Source organism: Brachyhypopomus gauderio, unplaced genomic scaffold, assembly GCF_052324685.1.
Source record: "Brachyhypopomus gauderio isolate BG-103 unplaced genomic scaffold, BGAUD_0.2 sc40, whole genome shotgun sequence".
Lineage (NCBI taxonomy): Eukaryota > Metazoa > Chordata > Actinopteri > Gymnotiformes > Hypopomidae > Brachyhypopomus > Brachyhypopomus gauderio.
The window spans coordinates 1937766-1960872 of record NW_027506868.1 but is presented as its reverse complement, the minus strand read 5'-3'; the positions used below and the strand labels follow the sequence as shown (position 1 = coordinate 1960872).

The following is a 23107-nucleotide window of genomic DNA, read 5'->3' as shown; positions in this document are numbered from 1 at the left end:
GTTTTGTATGTTTAATAAAGAAAAAAAAGAGATGTATCTGAGAACTCAAACCGAACACACTGTCTCATGTGTCGTTTGTTGATCCTGTTTCCCAGATCTCATCCATAACTGCTACTACCCTACCCGCACACCTGGGGGGTGTAACAGATTATTGGGGGCTCGTCCGGGATTAGCGCCACCTACTGGTTGGTACGCTAATCTCCCAATCCTTTGACACCTGGGACCAAGAGAGTGTCGACGCTGCTGCACTGGGGTTCGAGAGAGAAGTATCGCCTGGACTATACAACTGTACGTGAGGGACTGTGGAACAAGTCAACATGGCCAGCAGTGAGAGGAAGAGCCTGATATGGGATATCAGGAAGAGCCTGCTTACCTTGCCGGCAGAGAGACTTTTCCAGGTCGCCCAGAGTGTTGGGACAGCATCAGGTAAAGATCCGTCAGAGCTTCAGGTGGGAGACCAAGAAGGGAACTTTGATCACATCCAGGAGTTCATGTACAGCACACACTTACTTGAATCCGAGGACGAAGGTATGACAGAACTGTTGGTCCTAAGAGATGCCATTGATACTGTGAAACATGCCAGTAGTGCTGATCTACCAGTTGTACCCGATGTAACAGTTCCAGAGTCACCAGTGGCAGATGTAATAGATTCTTCCTGTAATGTAACTCTTCCACTACCACTTGACAGTTCACCTTTTATGTTACCTATTAGTCAGGTTAACGTAGCTTCACCTATACCTGTACAACCTACACATAGCCCTAACGCTACCACAGTGAGTGATGTTCAAGGAGTCCCTGCAGGGGTTGAAGAGCTGAGTAAAGCACTACTCCAGTGTATAAACATGCTGACACCACAATCTGTACACGTACCACCAACCACACCAGTTTCTAGTCAACCACAGCTTAGCCAACATGGAGGATTAGGTCCACAGCAGGTGAATGAAAGGCTAGGGTTAATGAGAGACCTTTCTTTTCTTCCTCGTCGGGAGTTTAAAATTCTAGGTGGGCAAATTGGTGATGACACAGCTGACATTAGCTATAATAGCATCTGTAAGCAGATAGACGAGGGGCTTAAAGAAAATTTCAGTGAGCTAGAGATAGTCCGGGGACTACTCAGGATAATCAGACCAGGTACTTTTAAGGACATGCTTATGAACAATGATAACATGACAGTTGGTGAACTCAAGGGTTTCCTGCAGTCACACCTAGGAGAGAAGAACAGCACTGAGTTGTTTCAGGAACTAATGTGCACGCAGCAGAGGGAACATGAAACTCCACAGCAGTTCTTATATAGATTAATAAGTCTAAAGCAGCGAGTCATGTTCACATCCAGACAATCAGAAGCTGATGTGAGATATCACCCTAGCACCATCCAAGATGTGTTCTTGCACACAGTCTTTCAAGGGATAGGGCATAGGTATAATGACATTCGTAGAGAGCTGAAACCCATCCTATCAGATAGGACAGTCACAGATGAGGCAATATTAAAACATATAATGAAAGTGACAAGTGAGGAGAACGAAAGACAGCGGAGAGTTGGATCAGGCACTCGGCCCCGCCACACCAATGTACATGGGGCACAGCTAGAGGCAGAGCAAGAGCAAGCAAGAGACTATTCCACAAAGAGAGAGAATACTGAGCGTAAAAGTAAGGGTGATACTATACAACATCTCACAGAGAAGATAGAAGCACTCACCAAGATAGTAGAATCAATGAAAAGACCCACACAGTCAGTGGAACCAAATGAAAGGTGCCGGTGCCCCACCAGCCTACAAGCTCCACCCACTCTGAGGAAAAGGCAGTTATATGGCTGTCCAAAGTGCACTGAACAAAATCTCCCAAACTGTAGTCATTGCTTCTCTTGTGGTGAGGATGGTCACAGAGCCCTAGGCTGTATGAAGAGAATGAAACCGCAGGGAAACGGGGATCGGGCCACTGTTGAGGGCTGCACAGTGACTAGACCACAACAGCCCCAAGGCAGCGAAAAGAACAAGACTGGAAACACAAGAGATGTTGAAGAGAAAGTGTGCGTGGCAAAGAGTCAAAGACCAAAGAGATCATCTGAAAGGAAGCTACCAAGTCTGTCAACGACCAATGACCAACTTGTGGACCTTATAGGTAGGAAGGCTCTGACCAAGTGCAACTTGAATGGTCTAGCTGTCAGTGCTTTAGTGGACACAGGGGCACAGGTCAGTATAATTGATAGGGCTTGGAAGGACAAATACCTTCCTGATCTGCCTGTTCGTCCGGTAACAGAGCTTATTGAGGGTGAAGAGGAACTAGAAGTTCATTCTATCAGTGGTGATCTAATTCCGTTCGATGGCTGGGTCATAATAGCGGTGAACCTCTTGGGGAATGAAGACCCCTCTTTGACCATCAACGTCCCATTCCTGGTTAGTCGCCACCCAGTGGAGACACCTTTACTCGGATTCAATGTCATTGAGGAGCTAATTCAAGGCAAGCCAGAACAGTTAATCCCTACCTTAACTCGCCTTCTTTGTACTGCCATCTCTGTTCCAAGTGACAAAGCCCAGAACGTGGTGAACTTTGTGCAGGCCAAGAAAATGTGTGTCCAGCAAGGACGAGTGAGAAATGGTCACCGTGACCTGGTTATCCCGGCCGGACATGTCACGTGGGTAAAATGCAGAACTCCAGTGGGACTTGACCTGACTGATCCTTTGGTACTGTTTGAACCAGATGAGTACAGTGTACCAGTTGAGGAACTTGATGTGGGAGCAGGGCTGTTAGAGGTTCAACAATGTGGGGTCCCCTTTGTAAACGTGCCGGTTGGGAACCACACAAAGCATAACATCACTCTACCTTGTAAAGTAGCCATTGGTAGCATACAGCCAGTTAAGAAAATTGTTGAGACAGGCCAGCCCTCTTCCCAGTTGCTTCAGCAGAAGGACAACGACATGACTGTCTCCCAAGCGAATGTGGAGCCTTCATTATGGCATCCTCCAGTAGAGCTAAGCCACTTGAGGGAATCACAACAAGAATTAGTTAAACAAATGCTCTATCAGGAGTCTGCTGCTTTCGCCAAAGACGACAATGACATAGGGTGCATACCCAGCTTACAGATGTCATTGAGTCTTAAAGATGACATTCCTGTGCAACGAGCATATTCCTCCATACCAAAGCCACTGTTTCGTGAAGTTAAAGATTATGTACATGACCTCTTGGCTAAGGGCTGGATAGTAAAATCTAAATCCCCTTATGCAGCCCCTGTAGTGTGCGTGCGGAAGAGAGATGGCTCGCTCCGACTTTGCATAGACTATCGCCTACTAAACCAGAAAACAGTCCCAGACAGACATCCGCTACCGAGAATACAAGACCTGATCGACACTTTGGGTGGGCATTCCTGGTTTAGCATCCTGGACCAAGGTAAAGCGTACCATCAAGGCTTTATGGCTGAGGGGTCAAGACACCTAACTGCCTTCATAACACCGTGGGGCCTATATGAATGGGTGAGAGTTCCGTTCGGTTTGTCGAACGCCCCTTCCGCGTTCCAGAGGAGCATGGAGGAGATGCTAGATTCGCTCAGGGATGAATGTTGTATACCCTACTTGGATGACATCCTATGTTATGCTAAAACCTTCGAAGAACATGTTGCAGGGGTCCGCTGTGTTTTGAGGGCACTCCAGCGACATGGAGTGAAACTGAGGCCACAGAAATGTGAACTGTTCCGCCAAGAAGTGCGATATGTAGGTCGCCTTGTGTCCGCAGAGGGGGTGAAAATTGACCCGAAAGATCTTGAGGCTGTAAGGGCCTTGGAGGGAAAAACTCCACAGACTGTGGGTGATGTCAGAAGATTGCTGGGTTTCCTCAGTTATTACCGCAGTTATGTCCAAGACTTCGCGCGTATAGCCAAGCCCTTATATGAGCTTTTACAAGTCAAGTCCGATACGATGACAAGTTCGTCTACACAGAAGCCCAAGGGGCCCCAGCTGCATTCCAAAATGGCCATTAACTGGACACTAGTACACCAAAGAGCATTGGAACAGCTCATTAGCATGTTGACCAGTCCACCTGTATTGGCTTATCCTGATTTTGATTCCCCATTCGTGCTTCACACAGACGCCTCAGAGAAGGGCCTCGGGGCTGTATTATACCAACACCAAGGTGGAAAGTTGAGGGTTATTGGATATGGCTCAAGAACACTGACAGTGGCAGAACGGAACTACAGGTTACACAGTGGGAAGTTGGAGTTTTTGGCATTGAAATGGGCAGTGTGCGAGAAGTTTAGAGACTACCTGTATTATGCCCCTCACTTCACTGTCTACACTGACAACAATCCCCTGACATATGTTATGAGCACAGCGAAACTGAATGCAGTCGGCCACCGCTGGGTTGGAGAACTCTCAGACTTCAGGTTCGACATAAAGTACCGACCTGGGAAGTCCAATATTGATGCTGACACCTTATCCCGCATTCCGCTTGACATTGATGAGTTGGTGGAAGGATGCACAGAGGAACTGTCACAAGAAGTTGTACGCGCTACCTGGGAAGGGAGTGGAGCAGCCCAAAGGAAGGATGTGGCATGGATTGCTGCACTCAACATATCTGCAATCACCGCATGTGAGCCAAGCACTTCTTTACCAACGATCAGCCGTGAGGAACTAATCAGGGCACAGAGAGAGGATCCAGGTATCAAGGAGGTTCTGGAACTTAAGGAAGCTGGGACAGTGTTACACCGTGATGGAAGGAGACTGCAGAATGGAGCAGGGAGGAAGCTGTTGTATGAGTGGAACAAGTTATATCTTGAAGATGGACTGTTGTACAGACGAGCTAGTGGAAGAAGACAGCTTGTGTTGCCATCCAAGTTTAAGCAACTCGCACTGAAACACCTCCATGATGAGATGGGACATGTTGGCACCGAACGAGTCGTGTGTCTAGCAAGGGAGAGATTCTATTGGCCATTCATGAAAAGGGAAATTGAGGAGTACGTCACCAGAAAATGTCCCTGCATTAAGCAAAAGAAACCTGTAACCCATGTCAGAGCACCTATGGGAAGTATAACTTCGAGCTTTCCTTTGGAGCTTGTATGCATCGACTATCTGCACCTTGAGCGTAGTAAAGGAGGGTATGAGTACATTCTGGTGGTAGTGGACCATTTCACCAGGTTCGCACAAGGCTATGCCACCAAAAACAAGTCTGGTCGCACAGCAGCTGAGCGCATCTTCAACGACTTCATACCAAGATTTGGATACCCGGCCAAGCTACACCACGACCAAGGTCGTGAATTTGAAAATGAGCTCTTCCGAACTCTTCGGAAGCTGACAGGAGTGGGTCATTCAAGAACGTCGTCCTATCACCCTCAAAGTAACCCTGCGGAAAGGTTCAATCGAACGCTGTTACAGATGCTACGAACTCTCCATGACAAGCAGAAGGAAAGGTGGAAAGACCATCTCCATCACATCATACACGCTTATAACTGTACAAGGCACGAGTCTACTGGGTACTCACCATTTTACCTACTGTATGGGCGTCACCCTTGTCTCCCAGTAGATTTGTTGTTTGGACTGAATGAAGAAAAAGAGAATGTGACACACCAGAGCTATGCAGACAAGTGGGCCAAGAGAATGACTGAGGCTTATAAGATAGCATGTGAGAATAGCAACCAAGCCAGTGCAAGAGGCAAGACTTACTATGATCAGAAAATGAGGGGTGTGGTTCTGCAACCAGGTGATAGAGTCCTTGTAAGGAACTTGGGTGAGCGTGGAGGACCAGGCAAGTTGAGAGCTTACTGGGAAAAAGCCATCTACATTGTCAAAGAACAAGTGTCAGACAACCCAGTTTATGTAGTCTACCCAGAGACTGGAGACAGACGCAAGACAAGAACACTGCACAGGAACTTGCTCCTGTTAGTGAATGATTTACCTGCAGAACTGACAGGACATTCAATCAAACTCACTGGTGAGAAAGGACATGGACATGCTGACAAGAGAGTTGAGAGAGAACAAAGACCACAGACAGACCCAGAGTGCACGAGTGATTCGGACGATGAGGAAGATTCAGGAGGCTACTGGCTCAGGATGCGCACATATCCTGTAGGGCAAATGCAAAACTATTCTCACCTGGACCTTCCTATTGCAGGTCCCCATAATCCAGTCCAAGCCACCAGACGGGTTGAAGAACCAACAAGGGAAAGACCATTTCCAAGACCTGTGCAACAGACTAGAGTGCCTATAAAAGAAAGGCAGCTGCAACCACCTATTGAACAACCTCAGGTAGGACCTTTACCAACACCTGAAAGGCAGGTCCAGTCACCTGACAGAGGAAAGAGACCTATGGAACCTGAAGTGATGGAAGAAGTGCCTGACTTGGAAGTTGTATTCGAAGCTCAGGGTGAACATGAAGTGCCTGACACCTCTGGACATTTAGACCCTGGACCTAGGATAAGACGGTCCAGTAGGGACAGAAGACCCAGACAAATGTTTACTTACCCCACATTAGGTCAGCCTACAGTACAGTCTTACCCCACAGTACATTCACTAATGACAGGTGGTCCATGTACTAGGCCTTGGTGGAACACACACTATTCTCCACATTACAGTACACCAGTCACTCATCCATTGATAAATTGCTCATTTTATCCACAGGCGACTTTCCAGTATCCTTTAATAGCATACTAAAATGGAAAACAAATGAGAAATTGTTGGTAGAGAGCTTTCTTTTTCTTTATTAGGTCCGGGAGTGTGTGACACCCTGAATGTGTAGTCACATTAAAGTAATTATTTATTTCCTATTTTATTTGTATATTCTCTTGGTTTGTGTATATATTTGTTATTGTATTGTTATTTAATGCTTCCAGCCCTGTAGGGGGAGCTAGACTCAAGGGAGCTGGCGCTAGACTGTGGTTTAGATGGGCAGCGGGAAATGGTTTTCAGATGTATCTGAGAACTCAAACCGAACACACTGTCTCATGTGTCGTTTGTTGATCCTGTTTCCCAGGTGGGTAAAAATGTGAAAGTGTACAGATATAAAAGTGTACAAAGTAGTATAGTAAGATTTGACTAGTATATGTGTATGTGTGTAAAGATTAAACTGTGTTGAATGATTTGCTATAGCCACATGCGTTGGCAGACGTTCAGGCTAGCTAGCGCTAACAATTTTAGCCTGCTTGTCACTATCCCCCGTCCTCTCATTAGTATTAGTCACCCGGCAGTACCTGTGCGCATCGCTATTGTGTTCACTTTGGTTAGTCTCTGGTTAGTCATATATGTCCTAGCTATGTGCCTGGCTGCCACCATTACACGCACGCGTTTTTCAGCAGCACTAGTAACTCTAGTAACCATGTGCTTGGCTATCGCCATTTTGTATTAAAACTCTTGTTTCGGCAGTTGTACGTTTGAATATAATAAATGTGTTTAGATTAAATATATGTGTAATAGAGAAAATGTGTAAATAAGGTTTGATTAAGCTGTGGTGAGTTTTTGTATTTTCTAAGTTAGTAATATTTTCTAAAAAATGAGTCTATTTGGCCATGTTAAGCGAAGCTAGAGCCTCTGCCAAACGAGTGGTTGTTTTACTTTATTAACTATTGGTCCTGTTGACATTCAGTTCGATTCTACTTTTATACTTTGGTCAGTTTTGTATGTTCAATGCAGATACGGTGTGGGAAGCTCAGTTTAACCAGAGTTTGATGTGGGTTGTCAGTGTAATTGGTGCTGTGTGTTCGGCAAATGGAGTGGTTAGTAGTGAATGTGTATGTGATGGTATATGTATGTATATATGTTTGTGTATGTGTATATGTATGGATATGTGGGTGTGTAATTATAGATCTACATTTTATGCATATATGCATATGTTCTTGAATACATATTTAATTCAATTATTAATTCTAGTATAATTAACATGGTTAAATAAACTATTATTTATAGTATAATGATTATTGTTGAGGATAAGATTCATTAGTACCTTACTGGTTTCTGTGATTTGCATCACTATTTGTAGTATTAAGAGAAGCTAAATGTATTCTTGTGAGTGTATGTGACATGCAGATGTTACTATGCCGAGTTGTGTTAAACTGCAAAATGGAGAAAATAACAGACCAAAGGTAAAGAAAAGAGAATGTTTTGTATGTTTAATAAAGAAAAAAAAGAGATGTATCTGAGAACTCAAACCGAACACACTGTCTCATGTGTCGTTTGTTGATCCTGTTTCCCAGATCTCATCCATAACTGCTACTACCCTACCCGCACACCTGGGGGGTGTAACAGATTATTGGGGGCTCGTCCGGGATTAGCGCCACCTACTGGTTGGTACGCTAATCTCCCAATCCTTTGACACCTGGGACCAAGAGAGTGTCGACGCTGCTGCACTGGGGTTCGAGAGAGAAGTATCGCCTGGACTATACAACTGTACGTGAGGGACTGTGGAACAAGTCAACATGGCCAGCAGTGAGAGGAAGAGCCTGATATGGGATATCAGGAAGAGCCTGCTTACCTTGCCGGCAGAGAGACTTTTCCAGGTCGCCCAGAGTGTTGGGACAGCATCAGGTAAAGATCCGTCAGAGCTTCAGGTGGGAGACCAAGAAGGGAACTTTGATCACATCCAGGAGTTCATGTACAGCACACACTTACTTGAATCCGAGGACGAAGGTATGACAGAACTGTTGGTCCTAAGAGATGCCATTGATACTGTGAAACATGCCAGTAGTGCTGATCTACCAGTTGTACCCGATGTAACAGTTCCAGAGTCACCAGTGGCAGATGTAATAGATTCTTCCTGTAATGTAACTCTTCCACTACCACTTGACAGTTCACCTTTTATGTTACCTATTAGTCAGGTTAACGTAGCTTCACCTATACCTGTACAACCTACACATAGCCCTAACGCTACCACAGTGAGTGATGTTCAAGGAGTCCCTGCAGGGGTTGAAGAGCTGAGTAAAGCACTACTCCAGTGTATAAACATGCTGACACCACAATCTGTACACGTACCACCAACCACACCAGTTTCTAGTCAACCACAGCTTAGCCAACATGGAGGATTAGGTCCACAGCAGGTGAATGAAAGGCTAGGGTTAATGAGAGACCTTTCTTTTCTTCCTCGTCGGGAGTTTAAAATTCTAGGTGGGCAAATTGGTGATGACACAGCTGACATTAGCTATAATAGCATCTGTAAGCAGATAGACGAGGGGCTTAAAGAAAATTTCAGTGAGCTAGAGATAGTCCGGGGACTACTCAGGATAATCAGACCAGGTACTTTTAAGGGCATGCTTATGAACAATGATAACATGACAGTTGGTGAACTCAAGGGTTTCCTGCAGTCACACCTAGGAGAGAAGAACAGCACTGAGTTGTTTCAGGAACTAATGTGCACGCAGCAGAGGGAACATGAAACTCCACAGCAGTTCTTATATAGATTAATAAGTCTAAAGCAGCGAGTCATGTTCACATCCAGACAATCAGAAGCTGATGTGAGATATCACCCTAGCACCATCCAAGATGTGTTCTTGCACACAGTCTTTCAAGGGATAGGGCATAGGTATAATGACATTCGTAGAGAGCTGAAACCCATCCTATCAGATAGGACAGTCACAGATGAGGCAATATTAAAACATATAATGAAAGTGACAAGTGAGGAGAACGAAAGACAGCGGAGAGTTGGATCAGGCACTCGGCCCCGCCACACCAATGTACATGGGGCACAGCTAGAGGCAGAGCAAGAGCAAGCAAGAGACTATTCCACAAAGAGAGAGAATACTGAGCGTAAAAGTAAGGGTGATACTATACAACATCTCACAGAGAAGATAGAAGCACTCACCAAGATAGTAGAATCAATGAAAAGACCCACACAGTCAGTGGAACCAAATGAAAGGTGCCGGTGCCCCACCAGCCTACAAGCTCCACCCACTCTGAGGAAAAGGCAGTTATATGGCTGTCCAAAGTGCACTGAACAAAATCTCCCAAACTGTAGTCATTGCTTCTCTTGTGGTGAGGATGGTCACAGAGCCCTAGGCTGTATGAAGAGAATGAAACCGCAGGGAAACGGGGATCGGGCCACTGTTGAGGGCTGCACAGTGACTAGACCACAACAGCCCCAAGGCAGCGAAAAGAACAAGACTGGAAACACAAGAGATGTTGAAGAGAAAGTGTGCGTGGCAAAGAGTCAAAGACCAAAGAGATCATCTGAAAGGAAGCTACCAAGTCTGTCAACGACCAATGACCAACTTGTGGACCTTATAGGTAGGAAGGCTCTGACCAAGTGCAACTTGAATGGTCTAGCTGTCAGTGCTTTAGTGGACACAGGGGCACAGGTCAGTATAATTGATAGGGCTTGGAAGGACAAATACCTTCCTGATCTGCCTGTTCGTCCGGTAACAGAGCTTATTGAGGGTGAAGAGGAACTAGAAGTTCATTCTATCAGTGGTGATCTAATTCCGTTCGATGGCTGGGTCATAATAGCGGTGAACCTCTTGGGGAATGAAGACCCCTCTTTGACCATCAACGTCCCATTCCTGGTTAGTCGCCACCCAGTGGAGACACCTTTACTCGGATTCAATGTCATTGAGGAGCTAATTCAAGGCAAGCCAGAACAGTTAATCCCTACCTTAACTCGCCTTCTTTGTACTGCCATCTCTGTTCCAAGTGACAAAGCCCAGAACGTGGTGAACTTTGTGCAGGCCAAGAAAATGTGTGTCCAGCAAGGACGAGTGAGAAATGGTCACCGTGACCTGGTTATCCCGGCCGGACATGTCACGTGGGTAAAATGCAGAACTCCAGTGGGACTTGACCTGACTGATCCTTTGGTACTGTTTGAACCAGATGAGTACAGTGTACCAGTTGAGGATCTTGATGTGGGAGCAGGGCTGTTAGAGGTTCAACAATGTGGGGTCCCCTTTGTAAACGTGCCGGTTGGGAACCACACAAAGCATAACATCACTCTACCTTGTAAAGTAGCCATTGGTAGCATACAGCCAGTTAAGAAAATTGTTGAGACAGGCCAGCCCTCTTCCCAGTTGCTTCAGCAGAAGGACAACGACATGACTGTCTCCCAAGCGAATGTGGAGCCTTCATTATGGCATCCTCCAGTAGAGCTAAGCCACTTGAGGGAATCACAACAAGAATTAGTTAAACAAATGCTCTATCAGGAGTCTGCTGCTTTCGCCAAAGACGACAATGACATAGGGTGCATACCCAGCTTACAGATGTCATTGAGTCTTAAAGATGACATTCCTGTGCAACGAGCATATTCCTCCATACCAAAGCCACTGTTTCGTGAAGTTAAAGATTATGTACATGACCTCTTGGCTAAGGGCTGGATAGTAAAATCTAAATCCCCTTATGCAGCCCCTGTAGTGTGCGTGCGGAAGAGAGATGGCTCGCTCCGACTTTGCATAGACTATCGCCTACTAAACCAGAAAACAGTCCCAGACAGACATCCGCTACCGAGAATACAAGACCTGATCGACACTTTGGGTGGGCATTCCTGGTTTAGCATCCTGGACCAAGGTAAAGCGTACCATCAAGGCTTTATGGCTGAGGGGTCAAGACACCTAACTGCCTTCATAACACCGTGGGGCCTATATGAATGGGTGAGAGTTCCGTTCGGTTTGTCGAACGCCCCTTCCGCGTTCCAGAGGAGCATGGAGGAGATGCTAGATTCGCTCAGGGATGAATGTTGTATACCCTACTTGGATGACATCCTATGTTATGCTAAAACCTTCGAAGAACATGTTGCAGGGGTCCGCTGTGTTTTGAGGGCACTCCAGCGACATGGAGTGAAACTGAGGCCACAGAAATGTGAACTGTTCCGCCAAGAAGTGCGATATGTAGGTCGCCTTGTGTCCGCAGAGGGGGTGAAAATTGACCCGAAAGATCTTGAGGCTGTAAGGGCCTTGGAGGGAAAAACTCCACAGACTGTGGGTGATGTCAGAAGATTGCTGGGTTTCCTCAGTTATTACCGCAGTTATGTCCAAGACTTCGCGCGTATAGCCAAGCCCTTATATGAGCTTTTACAAGTCAAGTCCGATACGATGACAAGTTCGTCTACACAGAAGCCCAAGGGGCCCCAGCTGCATTCCAAAATGGCCATTAACTGGACACTAGTACACCAAAGAGCATTGGAACAGCTCATTAGCATGTTGACCAGTCCACCTGTATTGGCTTATCCTGATTTTGATTCCCCATTCGTGCTTCACACAGACGCCTCAGAGAAGGGCCTCGGGGCTGTATTATACCAACACCAAGGTGGAAAGTTGAGGGTTATTGGATATGGCTCAAGAACACTGACAGTGGCAGAACGGAACTACAGGTTACACAGTGGGAAGTTGGAGTTTTTGGCATTGAAATGGGCAGTGTGCGAGAAGTTTAGAGACTACCTGTATTATGCCCCTCACTTCACTGTCTACACTGACAACAATCCCCTGACATATGTTATGAGCACAGCGAAACTGAATGCAGTCGGCCACCGCTGGGTTGGAGAACTCTCAGACTTCAGGTTCGACATAAAGTACCGACCTGGGAAGTCCAATATTGATGCTGACACCTTATCCCGCATTCCGCTTGACATTGATGAGTTGGTGGAAGGATGCACAGAGGAACTGTCACAAGAAGTTGTACGCGCTACCTGGGAAGGGAGTGGAGCAGCCCAAAGGAAGGATGTGGCATGGATTGCTGCACTCAACATATCTGCAATCACCGCATGTGAGCCAAGCACTTCTTTACCAACGATCAGCCGTGAGGAACTAATCAGGGCACAGAGAGAGGATCCAGGTATCAAGGAGGTTCTGGAACTTAAGGAAGCTGGGACAGTGTTACACCGTGATGGAAGGAGACTGCAGAATGGAGCAGGGAGGAAGCTGTTGTATGAGTGGAACAAGTTATATCTTGAAGATGGACTGTTGTACAGACGAGCTAGTGGAAGAAGACAGCTTGTGTTGCCATCCAAGTTTAAGCAACTCGCACTGAAACACCTCCATGATGAGATGGGACATGTTGGCACCGAACGAGTCGTGTGTCTAGCAAGGGAGAGATTCTATTGGCCATTCATGAAAAGGGAAATTGAGGAGTACGTCACCAGAAAATGTCCCTGCATTAAGCAAAAGAAACCTGTAACCCATGTCAGAGCACCTATGGGAAGTATAACTTCGAGCTTTCCTTTGGAGCTTGTATGCATCGACTATCTGCACCTTGAGCGTAGTAAAGGAGGGTATGAGTACATTCTGGTGGTAGTGGACCATTTCACCAGGTTCGCACAAGGCTATGCCACCAAAAACAAGTCTGGTCGCACAGCAGCTGAGCGCATCTTCAACGACTTCATACCAAGATTTGGATACCCGGCCAAGCTACACCACGACCAAGGTCGTGAATTTGAAAATGAGCTCTTCCGAACTCTTCGGAAGCTGACAGGAGTGGGTCATTCAAGAACGTCGTCCTATCACCCTCAAAGTAACCCTGCGGAAAGGTTCAATCGAACGCTGTTACAGATGCTACGAACTCTCCATGACAAGCAGAAGGAAAGGTGGAAAGACCATCTCCATCACATCATACACGCTTATAACTGTACAAGGCACGAGTCTACTGGGTACTCACCATTTTACCTACTGTATGGGCGTCACCCTTGTCTCCCAGTAGATTTGTTGTTTGGACTGAATGAAGAAAAAGAGAATGTGACACACCAGAGCTATGCAGACAAGTGGGCCAAGAGAATGACTGAGGCTTATAAGATAGCATGTGAGAATAGCAACCAAGCCAGTGCAAGAGGCAAGACTTACTATGATCAGAAAATGAGGGGTGTGGTTCTGCAACCAGGTGATAGAGTCCTTGTAAGGAACTTGGGTGAGCGTGGAGGACCAGGCAAGTTGAGAGCTTACTGGGAAAAAGCCATCTACATTGTCAAAGAACAAGTGTCAGACAACCCAGTTTATGTAGTCTACCCAGAGACTGGAGACAGACGCAAGACAAGAACACTGCACAGGAACTTGCTCCTGTTAGTGAATGATTTACCTGCAGAACTGACAGGACATTCAATCAAACTCACTGGTGAGAAAGGACATGGACATGCTGACAAGAGAGTTGAGAGAGAACAAAGACCACAGACAGACCCAGAGTGCACGAGTGATTCGGACGATGAGGAAGATTCAGGAGGCTACTGGCTCAGGATGCGCACATATCCTGTAGGGCAAATGCAAAACTATTCTCACCTGGACCTTCCTATTGCAGGTCCCCATAATCCAGTCCAAGCCACCAGACGGGTTGAAGAACCAACAAGGGAAAGACCATTTCCAAGACCTGTGCAACAGACTAGAGTGCCTATAAAAGAAAGGCAGCTGCAACCACCTATTGAACAACCTCAGGTAGGACCTTTACCAACACCTGAAAGGCAGGTCCAGTCACCTGACAGAGGAAAGAGACCTATGGAACCTGAAGTGATGGAAGAAGTGCCTGACTTGGAAGTTGTATTCGAAGCTCAGGGTGAACATGAAGTGCCTGACACCTCTGGACATTTAGACCCTGGACCTAGGATAAGACGGTCCAGTAGGGACAGAAGACCCAGACAAATGTTTACTTACCCCACATTAGGTCAGCCTACAGTACAGTCTTACCCCACAGTACATTCACTAATGACAGGTGGTCCATGTACTAGGCCTTGGTGGAACACACACTATTCTCCACATTACAGTACACCAGTCACTCATCCATTGATAAATTGCTCATTTTATCCACAGGCGACTTTCCAGTATCCTTTAATAGCATACTAAAATGGAAAACAAATGAGAAATTGTTGGTAGAGAGCTTTCTTTTTCTTTATTAGGTCCGGGAGTGTGTGACACCCTGAATGTGTAGTCACATTAAAGTAATTATTTATTTCCTATTTTATTTGTATATTCTCTTGGTTTGTGTATATATTTGTTATTGTATTGTTATTTAATGCTTCCAGCCCTGTAGGGGGAGCTAGACTCAAGGGGGCGGGCGCTAGACTGTGGTTTAGATGGGCAGCGGGAAATGGTTTTCAGATGTATCTGAGAACTCAAACCGAACACACTGTCTCATGTGTCGTTTGTTGATCCTGTTTCCCAGGTGGGTAAAAATGTGAAAGTGTACAGATATAAAAGTGTACAAAGTAGTATAGTAAGATTTGACTAGTATATGTGTATGTGTGTAAAGATTAAACTGTGTTGAATGATTTGCTATAGCCACATGCGTTGGCAGACGTTCAGGCTAGCTAGCGCTAACAATTTTAGCCTGCTTGTCACTATCCCCCGTCCTCTCATTAGTATTAGTCACCCGGCAGTACCTGTGCGCATCGCTATTGTGTTCACTTTGGTTAGTCTCTGGTTAGTCATATATGTCCTAGCTATGTGCCTGGCTGCCACCATTACACGCACGCGTTTTTCAACAGCACTAGTAACTCCTGTTGGTCCTGTTGACATTCAGTTCGATTCTACTTTTATACTTTGGTCAGTTTTGTATGTTCAATGCAGATACGGTGTGGGAAGCTCAGTTTAACCAGAGTTTGATGTGGGTTGTCAGTGTAATTGGTGCTGTGTGTTCGGCAAATGGAGTGGTTAGTAGTGAATGTGTATGTGATGGTATATGTATGTATATATGTTTGTGTATGTGTATATGTATGGATATGTGGGTGTGTAATTATAGATCTACATTTTATGCATATATGCATATGTTCTTGAATACATATTTAATTCAATTATTAATTCTAGTATAATTAACATGGTTAAATAAACTATTATTTATAGTATAATGATTAATGTTGAGGATAAGATTCATTAGTACCTTACTGGTTTCTGTGATTTGCATCACTATTTGTAGTGTTAAGAGAAGCTAAATGTATTCTTGTGAGTGTATGTGACATGCAGATGTTACTATGCCGAGTTGTGTTAAACTGCAAAATGGAGAAAATAACAGACCAAAGGTAAAGAAAAGAGAATGTTTTGTATGTTTAATAAAGAAAAAAAAGAGATGTATCTGAGAACTCAAACCGAACACACTGTCTCATGTGTCGTTTGTTGATCCTGTTTCCCAGATCTCATCCATAACTGCTACTACCCTACCCGCACACCTGGGGGGTGTAACACTAGCGGTCCTCCCGCTTAGCAATTGATATGCGCACATGAACCCAATACCCCCCCCCCCCCCCCCCCCCCGCTCAACAACTTTCGTTCGCCAACCCCCCCCCCCCCCCCCCCCCCCCCCCCCCCCCCCCCGCTCAACAACTTTCTTTCTGGTAGCCCTCCGCAATAATTGGTATCCAAGAAGTAGCTCCCAACTTCAAAAAGGTTGATGACCCCTGACCTACACATTATCGAAATCATACCCTAGATCCAATCTTAACGCTGGGTATCGACGTAGATAATATAAATATACTTCCGCAAACCGTAGCAATCTCCGATCACTATTTAGTCCAATTTGAGATTCATCTTAACATAAATACCCGCCCGGCAGTGTATAAAGCGCTCGATAATTTCATCAACAGCAACACAGTTTATTGAAACCCTCCCTGACTTAACTGCTTTAGCCCACTCGCCATCCGATCCAGAAGAGTTAAATAGTCTAACCGACTGCTTAGAGAATACCTGCAGATCAGCTCTAGATATAGTAGCTCCACTAAAATATAAAAAAGCTAGATCCAAAAAGCTCGCCCCGGGAGAAAAACTTGATGCTTTTCATCCACTCCCACAATCAGAATTAGAGAAAATAATTTCTTCCTTAAATTGTACTACCTGCACACTAGACTCAGTTCCCTCAAAGTTATTAAAAGAGGTATTACCAGCTGTAACTGAACCTCTTCTAACTATAGTTAACTCTTCCATTACAATAGGTCACATGCCCAAATCATGTAAATTAGCAATTATTAAACCTCTGATCAAGAAACCAAATCTTGATCCGACTGTGCTATTTAATTATAGACCCATTTCAAACACATCATTTATATCTAAGATCATAGAAAAAGCTGTTGTCCAGCAATTATGCCTATATCTGCATAGGAATAACATATTTGAAAAGTTCCAATCTGGTTTTAGGCCCCACTGAAACAGCATTAGTTAAAGTAACAAATGATCTCCTCCTTGCATCAGATCAAGGCTATGTATCACTGTTAGTGCTTCTTGATCTTAGTGCAGCATTCGACACAATTGATCATAGGATCTTGCTAGAAAGGTTAGAATGCTGGGTTGGAGTCTCTGGCACAGCCCTTTCATGGTTTTATTCTTACTTAACAAATTGCTATCAGTTTGTAGAGCTCAATAATATTCCATCCAAACGTACAATAGTTAAATATGGGGTCCCGCAAGGCTCCATTTTAGGACCACTATTATTTACATTATATATGCTACCATTGGGCACAGTTATAAACAAACAAGGTGTCAATTTTCACTGCTATGCAGATGACACTCAACTTTACATATCAGCCAAACCTGATGACAAACTCAGTTTAGGAAATATTGAGACCTGTGTAAGAGATATTAAATGCTGGATGTCTCTAAACTTCCTCCAACTAAATGAGGACAAAACAGAAGTTCTCCTTGTGGGCCCTAAGGCCGCAAGACAGAAAATTCCAAATGTAATGCTTAATCTTGCAGACTATCCCATTACACCTGGCACAGTAGCCAAAAACCTAGGCATCATACTCGACTCTGACCTATCATTTGATAAATATATAGATAATACTACTAGGATAGCTTTTCTACATCTCCGCAATATTGCCAAATTAAGAAATGCATTATCACAGGATGATGCAGAAAAATTGGTGCACGCCTTTGTTAGCTCTAGACTAGACTACTGCAATTCACTACTGTCAGGATGTTCAAATAGGAATCTAAATAAACTTCAAATAGTTCAAAATGCCGTAGCTAGAGTTCTGACCAGAACTAGAAAATTTCAGCATATTAGACCAGTCCTATCAGCCCTGCATTGGCTCCCAGTTAAATTTCGTATTGATTTTAAAATTCTATTATTAGCATATAAAGCACTACACGGGCTTGCTCCTGAATACCTCCAGGAACTTATTTCCTACTATGAACCCCCACGTCAAGTAAGATCACAGGGTGCTGGTCTGTTATTAGTTCCACAAATTAACAAGGTAACAGCAGGGGGAAGAGCCTTTTCTTATAAGGCCCCCCAGCTTTGGAATAATCTTCCTAAATGTGTCCGGGACTCTGACACAGTCACAATCTTTAAATCTAGGTTGAAAACCCACTTATTTAGTCTAGCATTTGATAATTAATATCCCCCTTAGATAAAGGTACAGATACAGGGGTTCATAGACGAAGGGTTTTATGGTTGACTGGGGTGCTGGTGCTGTCATCCTGTCACTGCTTGTGGTCACTCAAGTTTGTTGACAGTGCAGTGGACGGATGCCATTGTCTCAGAATGCCCCCAAGCCTATGTTACCTTCTGGTTCTGCCTTTTTTTTAGCTAGGCTGTAATAATTTAACTTAGTGCCGGAGTTGCTGCCACACTCCAGAAATGTTTATAATTTTACCTGTCCTGTACATGTCCTCATACAGAGCTAATTTTCCCTGTTTCATTTCTCCACATGGCTGCCCGCCTGCTTGAGGAATAATGAGATGAGGAGAGACAAGCGATCCATCCTGGGCCGGCCACCTCCTGCCTAACCGGATGCCTACACCATGATGGACATTATTACATCTTTTATATTCTGTCTAAATGGACATTATTGCATCTTTTACATTCTGTCTATATTGTTGTTGTTGTCATGGTGACCGGTGTCGGCCAGAGGAGGATGGGCTCCCCCCCTGAGTCTTGGTTCCTCTCAAGGTTTCTTCCTCATGCAAAAAACTAGGGAGTTTTTTCTTGCCACTGTCGCCTTTGGCTTGCTCACTGGGGGCTAGGACTCGGCACTTGTAAAGCTGCTTTGTGACAACAACTGTTGTAAAAAGCGCTATATAAATAAAATTTGATTGATTTGATTGATTGATACTTTTCCCTGTTTTCCAGATTTGACCATAGCGGTCGTTGGACGAAAGGATAAAGAGGAGCGTTCACAGGAAAATATGGAAGTATCTGGGTTTTTATAATTTGAAAAAGGAGTTGACAATCTAGGCATTTCTGGTTCCAGGAAAAATGTGGGAATAGTGGAGTGATTAATAGAAAAACTAGGAAACCTAGGCATTACTGGAAAATGACACTGTGGTATTCTATTTATATTAAAACCAAAATTATTGTTTAGTATCCCAAGCTGTGCATACAATCCAGACAAGTATATAGATATTTTGTTTTATTTTAAGACACGTTGAGCCGTTTCTCCGTGTGTTTTTTGTTCTCGCCGTTTTTGTCCTGATCGACGCGTTGTCATCCGCATATTTTTCGTTTCTTATTTACTTACCTTGTTTTTCTGCTCGTTTATATTCCTCCGTTTTCGTTGTGGGGTTTTTTGTTTCTGTTTTCCCGCATCCGAGGAGGTTTCAGTTTGTGGCTTTTCAGCCGTTTGCCTTTTGGTTTTTAGTTTGGGCTTTCCCTCAGTCGCGGAGGTTTCAGTTTATTGCTTTTCGACCGCTGGCTTTTGTATTTTCGTTTATTGGTTTTCCCGCATTCGCGGAGGTTTCTGTTTACTGTTTTTTGGCAGTCACTCCTAAGGGGTTGCACTTGTGTCCTAAACCCATTATAACCAACGCGTCACCGCCGTGTTCGGAGGTGGCACGTTACAATGAAGGCCACACACCGCTTACGGACATTGTTCTTCTCCTCAAGTTCAAGCTGGAGCTCAGCTGCTTTTGACTCAAAAAGGTAACCAAGGTATGGTTTGGGTCTTATGTATTCATCAATTGGCTCTTTGAGTACATCAATATTTGCCAGTGGAATCAGCACCCTGCTACTTATAGACTTTATCAGACTAACCAGGCTGTCAAGAAGTTTAAGAGGATCTACCTGCTCTCCCTCAAAAGCCTTGATGGCCAGCTGTACCTCACCCAGCACTGACTTCAAAAAGTCAGATACAAGATGTTTTGAGCATCACAGTACATGGAGTGTAAAACCTCAGCCATGTAGCAGTGTTCACTGGTCCTACTGGTCCAAAATGTGTGCAACCGCTGGTTCAATGGAGAGCCAACGTGTGGCACACACCTTGGTTATTTGTAAGGGTTTCTGCCCTAAGTTGATGGTCTCATATATGGCCTTGTAGGCTTCCCTGCGCTTTGGAGACACTGAAAACCAGTTATAAGTCTCCCTTACCAAGTACTCCACACTACGAGGGATGGTGTCATTGGAAGCATGACTTACAGCAAGCTGCAGAGAGTGACACACACAACGAATAAGAATCAGATCTTTGAGGCCATATTCCTCCTTCAGCACTTTGTGGACCCCATTATTAATCCCTGTCATAACGGAGGCATTGTCAGTCCCTATCCCCAGAAGTTTTTCTTTTGTAAGGCAACATTTCACCAGGAAAGCCACAACAGCTCTAGCTATAGATCTTGCATCTCCTCCTTCCAACTCAACAAGCCCCAGAAATGTTGACACAATTGTGTGTTTGGTGTCACTAAAGTACCTTATCACAACCCCCAGGTACTTAGAAACACTTACATCTGTGGATTCATCAAGGAGGACGCTGAAACTCTGGCCGCCCACATCTGTGAACAACCTTTTTAGGAAGTATGGTGCCAGAACACCATTAATCATTTCTGTGCACTTTGTTCTGTGCATTTTGAAGTGAGTAGCAGCAGTGGAGTCTGAGAAAGCAGCTTTACATGCATCCCCAATGTGATCACATGCCAGCATGGAGCAGTGTTCAGCAATAGCTAATGCCATGGTGGCTTCAGCTTTTTTTGCAGTGTCATTTTTTTTACTCATAAACAGCAGGTTGCTTTGGGTAGGACTGTTATAAGGCTTTGCTTTTCGAGTATGTTTTTGAGTTGTCATGTGTTTTTTTTATATCACAAAGTTTGGCATAAAAATCAACCTTACAATAAAGGCAGTATGCCTGTGTATCATCTCCAATACACGGCTTCAACCAGCCTTTAAATTCGGGATTTGATTCCCACTCTTTCCTTTATTTTTGTGAATAGAGTTTAGAGTGAGACATAATGCTGCCGACGCTGCTTCCTGCCGACGCTGTTGCGGAGCGAATTTTGATTGTTTCTCTAAAGTGTGATAATCTGTTTACGTACTAATCTTTACTTTTTGCCTCCCTAGACAACTATTACAGTTAGTGCTTCCACTATCAAGACAGTTGACTACTCTCTTCGACTGGAAACATCTTCGACATTTCGACATCTTAACCGAAGCTAAGTATTTCATCATGTCTGAGTCCCTTGTTGCTTGTGTTGAGTGTGGCATGTATAGCTACTCTTCTTCCGTCAGTAGTGATAAAAATAATTATATTTGTGTGAAGTGTAGGTTAGTTATTAGTATGACGGAGAAGATTTCGCTTTTAGAGGAGCGCATCCGGGCTTTAGAAAGTCCTAGAGAGTTTGTAGCAGCTAGCGCAGCTAGCGTAGCGGCTAGTGCAGCTAGCGTAGCAGGCCCGGGTTGCACAGCTGTAGCTAGCGAGCCCTCAGCTCCGGCATTAGAGCCCTCGCAGCGGGGCGAATGGGTGACGTCTCGGCGGCATAACCGTAGGGCTGAGCACCGTCCTTCTCAGGTTCCTGTGTCAAACAGGTTTGCCCCACTCAGTAATACACCGACTGAGCGACCTGTTAAAAGAGCTCTGGTGATAGGAGATTCACAGCTCAGACACGTGAACGTAGCGACTAGTTTAGAGACACCAGCGGCCATAGTCAAGTGTATCCCGGGGGCTAGAGCGCCTGACATCAGGGCTAATCTTAAGGTGCTGGCTAAACGTAAATATTCTAAGATAGTTATACACGTCGGCACCAATGATGTGGGATTGAGACAGTCTGAGATCACCAAGGATAATGTTAAAGAGGTGTGCGAGTTAGCGGGGACGATGTCAGATGCCGTAATATGCTCTGGTCCCATTCCAGTTCGGCGTGGCGCTGAAACCTACAGCAGGTTATGGGCATTACACCGCTGAATGTCTAAATGGTGCTCAGATAACAAAGTGGGTTATATAGATAATTGGACACGTTTTGAGGGCAGGCCTGGCCTTTTGAAGCGAGACGGCATTCACCCCTCTTGGGAGGGTGCTGCTCTCATTTCTCATAGCATATCTGCTAGGCTTAATAGTGGTAGTGTAGGTGTAGTTAATGGGGATTGACAAACCAGAGCCGAGGCCAGGCAGCAGACAAATAGGCTAAACCGACTGTCTGCGAGCTGCAAAGAGACGTCACCTAGGTCACACCAGATTGAAACTGTGTCTGTTCCTCGAGTACCAAAAAATAATTCTCGTAAAGTTAGTAGACAAAATTTAATCAATGTTAAATTCAACTATGCTCCCTCAGAGAGCAGTTTAAATCTGAAACTAGGACTACTAAATATTAGATCCCTGTCATCTAAAGCATTGCTTGTTAATGAAATGGTTACCGATCATGATCTATGCATGCTTTGCTTGACGGAAACCTGGACCCGACCAGACGACTATATGGCCCTAAATGAAGCTTCTCCCTCTGGCTATAGATATGTCCATAACCCCCGTCCAAATGGTCGAGGAGGTGGGGTCGCCACAATATATGACTCTGATATAGGCATTTCTCAAAAATTTGGCTTCAAGTTTAATTCTTTTGAACACCTCATCCTCACTGTATCAAATGTTTCAAATTTAACAAGCAACAAAGTGTCACAGTCGTTTATGTTAATTACTATTTACCGCCCCCCTGGTTCATACTCTGAGTTCTTGCAGGAGTTTTCAGACTTCCTGTCTCATGTAGTGCTATCAGCCGATAAGGTGATTATAGTGGGTGATTTTAATATCCATTTTGAAAATCGGTGTGACTCTTTTAGCATTCATTTTCAAGACATTCTTGATTCAATGGGTATCACTCAGAATGTGGTGGGTCCTATGCATAACTGTAGTCATACTTTAGACTTGGTTTGTCATTTGGTATTGACATATCCAGTTTAGCAATTCTTCCTCAGAGTGAGGCTGTTTCTGACCACAGCCTCATAACGTACGAGTTGTGTTTAACTGACTGTGTTCATCGGCCACCCCGCTATCAAATTAAACGAGCTATAACACCCAGCACCATAGCCGCGCTCACTGATATTTTACCGGGTCTGACAAA

General features: G+C 44.7%; 1 pseudogene; it reads left to right on the top strand.

Moving 5' to 3' along the window:
• Positions 1 to 21336: 21336 nt before the first annotated feature.
• On the top strand, positions 21337 to 22856 carry LOC143485892 (uncharacterized; annotated as a pseudogene).
• Positions 22857 to 23107: the final 251 nt, after the last annotated feature.